General features: G+C 56.2%; 1 long non-coding RNA gene across 1 annotated transcript; it reads right to left on the reverse strand.

The window, feature by feature from the left end:
- Positions 1-349: 349 nt before the first annotated feature.
- On the reverse strand, positions 350-5,282 carry LOC139040276 (uncharacterized). Its single transcript, XR_011494448.1, has 3 exons — positions 4,686-5,282; positions 4,199-4,374; positions 350-4,034 (listed from the first exon to the last, which is right to left on the reverse strand). It is a non-coding gene; the product is annotated as an uncharacterized lncRNA (long non-coding RNA).
- Positions 5,283-8,630: the final 3,348 nt, after the last annotated feature.

An 8,630-nucleotide genomic window follows, 5' to 3' on the forward strand; every position in this document is an offset into this window, starting at 1 on the left:
TTATTTTTAAATGACGCTTTCAGCACTAGTTCTGACTCTGGAAAAATGGAGCAGAGCCTGCAGCAGCCCCAGCGATGGAGGGCAGGAGCTCCAGCGGCAGCCGCGGTGCAGGGGGCAGAGGTGGGGGACCGGCCCAGAAGCAGGGCAGGGGCCACGAGGGCTGGTGAGCTTTCCCCCACCTGGCCCCTCATCGGAGGGAAACAGAGCCGTCACCTGCCTAACTCTGGCCAGAGAAAAACGAAATACACTAAATGACAAGACACAGACCGGAAACCAGGCATGCCATTTTCATGAGAAATACCTAGATTTATTTACTTATTTGTGCACTCTCATGTCATGCTTCTTCCACGCTGGGCACTGTTCTTAGCGCTTTAGAAACGTGGATTTATTTTCTACAGCAACTTGGTGCAGGAGACTTGACACCTGGCCTGTCATGGAGAGGGTGGGGTGGGGACCAGAGAACTGGTACATGGTGTAGGCACCCCTGCCCAGTTTATGTGCCCCGCCAGGTTCCGCATGGTCTCACCTGCTCCCTGGGCCTCAGAGGCTTTCCCCAGAGAAGGAGCACTCTATTCCCAAGGTCGGGAACCACAGCTCAGCTCTGTAGCTGTCACATCCCTAACCCCAGGCCCCGCAACCCCTGCCCCGCACCCTGCCCCTAGTGAGGGCCTGGCTTAGGCACAGCCCACATCTTGCCCTCAGTTTTGGGGCCACAGCTACTCCGGGGCCTAGGTTTACCTGGAGAGGACTCTCAGGTGCTCTAGTTTCTCCAGCGGCCACACCAAGGGGCTGAGAACACACCCCGAAAGTATGGGGGAGCAGTCAACACCCAGCAGGGCAGAACTCCGACCCACTCAGGAGAGGCGACGGAACTGGGAGATGAGTCACCCTCCTCTGGCAGACTGGTCCAGGATGCAGGGGTCTCTAGAGGCTTTCTGGGGACATCCTGCCTGACGGAGCAGCAGCTGTGTCTCCGTGACCAGCTGTGGCCCGCTGGGTGCTGCCCCCGTGACTGCTCCCGCCTCGCCTCCCCTCCCCCTGCCTCCCTCTAGGCGTCACTGTGGGTCTCTGCCTCCAGCTCTGTTTTCCACAAGCAGCCGCCATTCCTACGGCCATCTCCACGGCAGGCGCTTGCTAAGAGCTCCATGTGCATTGGCTCCTTCCCTCCTCACAGCAGCACATCCTTTGTGCAGATGAAGAAACTGTGGCACCAGACGTGCCCAAGGTCACCAGCCCAGATGTGGAGGAGCCAGGCTGTGAGGCCAGGCGGTTTGAACCCAGAATTTGTGCCCTCAAGTGTCGCGTTGGCTAGGGGTCACAGGTGGGTGTGAGGGCTTGTGGTCACCACCGGCCGTACCTGAATCCAAAGTTTCATAGACGGTGTCTCAGTGAGTCCCTGCAGAGTCCCCGGGAAGATGGGGGTGGTGATTCCCGTTTACAGACGAAGAGGATTTGGCTGGGAAAGGTTTGAATAACTTCATTCATTCGCTCAACACCTGTTTGCTGGGCGCCTCTCCTGCGCTTGCACTGTTCTAGAAGCTGAGGACCCAACAGCAAGAGCTCATGGTCTCTTGGGTTGGGGGAGAGATAGTAAACAGTCACAAACAAATAGAAAATCATGACAAATTGGGATCCGCGCCAGCAAAGCGCCAAGGGAAGGGTGGCATCCTTGGTCTCCCCAGGGGGTGCTGGCTTAGCTGACATCTGAAGGCCGCTAGGAGCCGGCCTGCGAGAGCATTCCAGGCAGAGGGAGCAGCATGTGCAAAGACCTGGAAGTGGGAAAAGGAAGACGGCCACGGCGGCAGGAGAGCAGAGGGGACCAGACGGAGGGAATGGGGGCGGGCAAGGCTGTCCACATGGGCCTGGTTGGCCTCGGGGAGGGTGCTGGGATCGCCATGGCCCGTCTGCTGTTTGAGAAGATCTCGGAGTGGGGGTCTGCAGGGAATGGGCTGCGGGGGACAGGAGTGGAAGGGAGAGACCAGCGAGGAGGGTGGAGGCCTGGAGTGGGTGGTGGCCCTCCTCTCATGTGAGCTCTGCCCTCCACCCCTCACCTCAGAAGCCTTCAGAGCAGCCCGGGCCAGCGTTCCAGCTCAGTGCAGACCGGAACAACTGGAAGGACCAGGAGCCGGAGGGGCTGCTTTCCTGGTTATCTGAGGAGGGAACCAGGAGCAGGAGGGGGAAGGTTTGGGGGCAAAGTGTGGGAGAGCCTGGGTGCTATCTTGAAGCATTCCTCAGTGCCTTCGGGATAAAATCTAGAACATTCCAGACTTCTTAGCATGCCACGTGCAGCCCCTCTGTGCTCTTTCAATGCCTCCACCTTATCTCCTGCCTCTCTGCCCCAGCACAGGTCTGCATTTCAGCCATCTGGAAGAATGCACAGGCCTCCAGAGGTCCCCTCGCCCCCTGGGCCTGAGCACGTGCTCCCCGAACCACTCCTCCTCCACAGCCTTCCCCTAGACACGCCTGCCCCACCCAAGGTAACTGCCCTCATCTCCCAAGTCTTATCTCAGGAGTGTTCCCTCTGGCAAGCCTGCAGATGAGGCTGGCCCCCGCCTTGGGGTCCCCACCTCTCAGGGGTGTCACTGCCTGCTTATTCTCATATTTGCCCCATCGTCTCCCAGGTCCTGGTGCAGATCCGTTTGTTCACAGCTGCATCCCCAGCACCTTGAGCACAGCCTGGCACATTGCAGGTGCTCCCTGAATGCCAGTCGAGTGACCGAACAATGAAGGAATGAGTGACTATCCCCAGGAAGAAGGAGAAGCCTTATTCTTTGTGCCTCCAAAAGGCAGAACCAGTTTCAGTGGCTGAAAAGGACAGTGAGGCTGGTCTTTACTCTGTGTAAGAAAAGCCTCTTTAGTAACTGACCTCTCTGGGGCGATGGGGAGCTTCCATCCCGCTGTGGAAGCTTTTAAGTGGGTGCTGGGATGACACGCCGGGGTTCAAGCGGCCCAGACGTCCCTTGTCCACCTCCTCTCTGCCCAGGGAGCCCCCAGAAGTCAGGAGAGGCCTCTCTCCCTTCCTGCACCCACAGCAGGCACGGTGGACGGCGGCTGCTCAGTAGACGCACACTGAATGCGTGGACCTGGGTGTGCTCCCGCCCCCAGAGCTTCTGGACCTGTCCAAGGTGGCGACTCAGAATGCGGCCAATCTGAACCGAGCTGTGCAGCGTGTGTAAAATACACAGCAGATTTCAGAGACACGGTGTAAAAAAAAAAAGTGAAGATAATAATTTGCTTTCATGTTGAAATGATAATATTTTGGATATGTTGAGTTAAATATATTATTAAAATTAATGTCATCATTTCTTTTTCTGTTTTAAATGGGGTTCCTAGAAAATTTAAAATGTGACTTACATTACATTTTGATCACACAGGGCTGGCCTGGGGCAGCAGTTCCCGACTTTGCTGGGTTCGTCATATTCTCTCAAATACGTACAACGAGGAGTTTTTCGCAGTGTGTTTGAAAGGATCGAAAGTCTCCAGACAGGAATTCGCTGTGACGGACTCAGCAGAGTCCTCAGAGCACTGCTGGGCTGGGGCAGCTGACCCCCTGCCCTCCCCTGGCCTCGTGGCGTGTGGTGGCTCCAAGGGACCCTTCACTGCGCAGGCCTGGCTGTCTTCTGCGCAGTTATCACGCCACCTGTCTCTGCAAAGAAAGTCGCTGCCTGCTTCAGGGACACAATCCTCGGTGCATGCTCTGCCCCACAGCCCTCCACCCCTCAGCCCCGAGTCCTCCTGTGCACAGGTTGGGGAAGATTTTTGTATCCTTATTTGCAGAAAAAAATGTTACAGCAATTTGTATTAAAATATTATGGCAGTTTATATTAAAACCAGTTAACCCAGCAATAATCCCCTTTGTACAGATGGAACTTAGAGAAAGAAAAGCCCAGAAATTTAGCAATCTCAGTTCCTCCTCTCTGTACCAGCATCGTCTGATTGCCCACTCCCTCGGCCGCTCCGGGCGTGGAAGGCTGCTTCTGTCTGATAAGTGCCAAAAAATTTATGTTGATTTCCATGAGTTCTGAAGACAGTGTCTGAGTCAATGGAGAGAGAAAGGCTTTAGTTTCTGTCTGTCTGTTGAGAAAAGAGGAGTCAGAGGTTGGCTCCCTCCCTCCTTCCACCCCTCACCTCCCTCTCTCCCTCCCTCCTTCTTTCCTCGCTTCCCACCTGGAAGTGGCTTTACTTAAGGAACACAGACCTGCCTCTTTGAAACAAGCAAGAGTGTGACATCGGAACATAAAAGCGATTCGGTGAACTTCACCCGTCCCGTCTGACCTGGCATCGCGCTGTCATGGGGCTGAGTCTGGCCCCAGCCCTTACTGCCTTGCTGGTCTTGAGCACGTCCTTTAGCTCCTGTAGCCTTGGTTTCCTCATCTGGAAAATGAGGTGTTCATGTCAGCTCCTGAGGTGTGGACGCCGCTTCCCGAGGTGTGTACGTGAGATTGCTGGTGAAAAGAACAGTGAGACCTCGAGACTGGCTGGCTCCCTCTCGGGTGCTCACCATTCAACAGTCGTAACGCACCTGCGGCCCCTCTGTGCCCGGTTTCCTCCGGCCCTCCCCCCCTCTCTGCCCTCCCTCCTCCGTCTCCCCGAGCACGCTGAGTTCAGTCCTCAGACAAGTCCTTTTGAAAGGCCAGGGCCCTACTCAGACTCACGGCTACTTCAGGAGAAAATGCCCAGCTCACCGCCTGCAGATCCTAGGACTTGTCAGCCTCCAAAAGTGTGAGTCCAGTCCATATAGTAAATCTCTTTCTATATATCCACGCACATCCTATTGGTTCTGTTTTTCTGGAGAACTCTAATACAGTGGGTATTCAATAATTGCGTGTTAAAGGAAGAGGGCAGGTAACAGAGGCCCTGCCACCAAACCCCTCTGCCTCCCTGCCCCACAGCTGACCCCAGATGCACAAGCAACCAGCTGCGATCAGAAGAACGGATCAGAAGAAAGTCACTGACCGCAGCCTCACAGATTAAGTAACTGTCGAGTTTGGGGGTGGCTTGTGACACAGTAACAGCTGACTGCCACAGTGACTCACCCAGGGCCACACTCCCACCCCCCCATTCCAGGCCGTCCCACCAGCTGCTCCCCCTTTTGGAGCGCTGTTCCTGCCTCTCTTGTCGTCCTCCTCCTTGGGCCTCAGCGTGAGCGTTTCCAGCTCCTCCAGAGCTCAGGGCCTCTTGCTGCACTCGCATCTGCGTTTATGCTAATTGTCTGGAGTGATTGACGGCCGGGAGTCATCGCCTGCAGAGGTTAGGTTAAAAAGTCATAGCATCAGGTGAAAACCCCCTAGTCAGAATTACCTGGTTTCCTCCAGACTCAGGCAGGATTGCTCAGAGCCCCCGCTGAAGCCAGAGCTCCCGCTGAAGCCCGGCCTCAGCCCCTCGTGTGAAATATGACATCTTTAAGCTCTAGAATCATTCTCCGCCTGGGAGACGCCCAGCTCCAAGTGGGGTAACAGAGGAACCGGGCTCCTTCTAATGCTCCCTTCTCTCCACCCGTTTTCAGGGCTAAGTACTCACAGTAATTTCTCCTTAAGTTCTCTGTGTGTGTGACGCAGCCGTCTAGTTATTTCGGGTCCTTCTCCCCTGCTAGACTGTGCGTTCCTGGGAACGGCAGCTGGCTCCACGTTGCTCACCAGGGCTGGTGGGGGGACGTGCTAGACCCACGCCTGCTGACCGTCGGCCCCGTGGAGAGGAGCAGGGACCCCTGGCCCCAAGGCTGCACTGGTAACTCCCTGTGCGCTTGAGACCAGGCAGCCTGCAAAGGGGCTCGCGGACATGGTGGGCGCTCCACTCCGCCCGACTTCAGACCTGCCAGCCGGCCAAGTGACCCCCTCCCCAGGCCTCGCTCTCCCGTTTTGACAGTCTTTCAGGATCTTCCCTGTCCTGGCTGTCTCAGAACCAGACTCCACTGTGGCCTCCTGTTCCAGGAGGCCGTGGGGGCTGCACCACCTCTGCAGGGGCTTGGCTGACATGCGCTGTGAGAGCAGCAGCCGAGCTGGGAAGTGGGACCACAAGGACAGCCATCCACGTTGTCACTGCTGGGCTCCCTGCACTATTCTCAGCGGTGCACGTGTGTGAGTGCGTGTGTGCGTGGCATGTTAGGAAGGGCCTGTGTGTGGGGGGAAGTGGCGGGGCAGTTCCAGACCCAGGCAGGGCCACGTGGCAGGGTCAGTGCCTCCGCTGGGTGGTGTCCACCAGGTGGGCCCTAAGCTCACGAGCAGTGAGGCCACCATCGGCCAGGACCGTCTGGGAGCCCCATCTGAGGACACAGGTGTTGTTGGAGCCCCACAAGCATTTAACTGAACAGACATGATGGTTGGTGGGGGTGGGAGTCGGCCCGAGTCGGAAGGCGGGCTCTGCCTGGTCCCAGAGTGTGAGCCGGTGCCACTCATGTCCCCTTAGAGCCCCAGGGCTGTCACCTGTAAAACGGGTACTCATTTCCTGGGGCTGCTATAGCAAAGTGCCGCAGACTCGGTGGCTTAGAACAGCAGAAATTTCTTCTTGCACGCTCCTGGGGGCCAGAAGTCCAAAGTCAAGGTGTCCTCCGGGCCGTGCCCCATCTCGAACCCTGGGGGCGTCTTCCTGGCCTCCTCCTAGCTTTGGGTGGTTTGCCAGCAATCCTTGGTGCCCTGGGCTTGCAGCCGTCACTCCAATCTCTGCCTCCATCATCACGTGCCACTCTCCGCGCGTCTGAGTCTCCACGTGGTCGTCTTCTTCGAAGGACGGCAGTTATGTCAGAATAGGGACCCATCGTATTCCAGTAGGACCCCGCCCCAACTTAGCAGATTACCTCCCCAGGGATCCCATTTCCAAAGAGGATCACATTCCGAGGACCTGGGAGAATTTGGGGGTTAAGGCTTGAGCACAGTTTTGGGACACAATTCAACCCATAACGGACGGGGCCCGAGGTGCCTCAGAAGGCTGTGGGGAAGCTCAGTGTGTGCACACAGTGGGTGCTCAATCCAAGATGAGCCGGTGTGGTTGAATTACACCCAAGTTGAAGAAGGAGTGGGGTGTGGTGGATGGAACACAGGTCTTGGTGCCTGGCAACTATGGGTTTGAATGCGAGCTGTGTGACCCTAGGCAGCTTACTCAAGCTTTCTGAGCCCTTTTCTCTCCTGCGAATCCAATCCATAAGCTTGTGGCAAGGGCTAGGTTTGTGCTGGGTTAAAGCATGTCCTAAGCGCTGGATTCTTAAACCATCCGGCCCTCAGTTTCCACTCCTGTCAGAGAGGGATGGTCATTTTTGGTGCACCCCCAGGATTGCCACAGGGAGCCTGTGAGAAGACCAATGGCAAGGAGCTCTGGACAGCGGGAGCTCAGCTGTGGGGCCGCCAGACTATGCTGAGCTTCCCAGGAGGGGCGGTGGCCGTCTGTGGGGAGCCGGCTCTCTGGGTCTGGGTCTCCCTCGGGGTCATCTGACAGCCCCTCGTGGGCACTTCAGTGGAGGGAGCCAGGCAGCAGCCCCTGGAACTTCCGCCATCAATATAAAGGGCTTTTCTGGGCAGACTGGCAGGACAGTGAGAGCCCAGAGCACCCCCTGGCCCTGGGGACCCCCAGAGAAGGCCAGCACTGGGGGGGGGGGGTCGGAGGCCCACTCCGCCCAGGAACTAACCCCCTGTGAGGAGTGGGAGATGCGAGGGGCTTGGAGACTGTGATACTGGACCCCAGCCTGACGCTCGGCCTGCAGACGAAGTGTCAGCACAGGGACCGTTTCTGGCCATCCCTCCCATCCCTGGTTGGTCTGCCCATGCGGGTTGGACTCAATTTTGCTTAATGACCAGATGGGTTCAGACAAGCAGATTTTCAGTCCAAACTATGTCAAAGAGCCATTCAGACTACTCTCACTCTTCAATCATTCATTTAGTTGTAGTGAACGTTCCCGAGCAATGAAAATGCACCAGACAGCGTTCTAGGCAGCACCAAGAGAGCAGCCAATGAGACAGATCCAGGCCCAGTTCTCACACAACCCACATTCCATGTAATTGAGTAATTGAACTATGTGCTAAAGCACCTACTTGGTGCAGGTAGTTTTCCAGGCATTGGAGACAGAGCTGGAAACAAAGTAGACCCATTTCTAGTCCTGACAGAGTGTATGGTCTATGCAATTGTTTGACCAATCGGATTTTGATAAAGAGCCTACTATGTGCCAGGCTGCCTTCTAGGCTCTGGGAGACAGCTGGGAACAATACAGACCCAGCTCTATCCTCTCATGGAGCTCACAATCTAGTCAACCATTTGTGTGAATAAACTTTGATAAAACACCTACTATGTACAGTGGTGACAGCAAAGGGAGTGTGGGCTCAGCCCTGTGCTCTAGATGCTCACCGCCTCAGGTGGGAGACAGGGAAAGGGCCATGTGGGTGGGAAGGAGGCTGGAGGGGGACCCACCAGGAGACTCCGCATGTCCCACCCACTTGCTTTGTGATTCAAGGCAAGCGCCCAGCCTCTCTGGCCTCGGTTTCCGCACCTGTGAAACCAAGGGGCTGGTGAGTGGGTGCTTTTTGGGGATAAATGGAGATACCGTTTCGACTCATTGTTAGCATTTGTTGTGATGTGGACTAGGAAAGAATACATCACCAGCGCTTCAGCCCCTGTCATTTCCTTTAAAGAGGTGTATTTAAGTT

The sequence above is a fragment of the Equus asinus genome, chromosome 15, assembly GCF_041296235.1.
Source record: "Equus asinus isolate D_3611 breed Donkey chromosome 15, EquAss-T2T_v2, whole genome shotgun sequence".
In the NCBI taxonomy this organism is placed as follows: domain Eukaryota; kingdom Metazoa; phylum Chordata; class Mammalia; order Perissodactyla; family Equidae; genus Equus; species Equus asinus.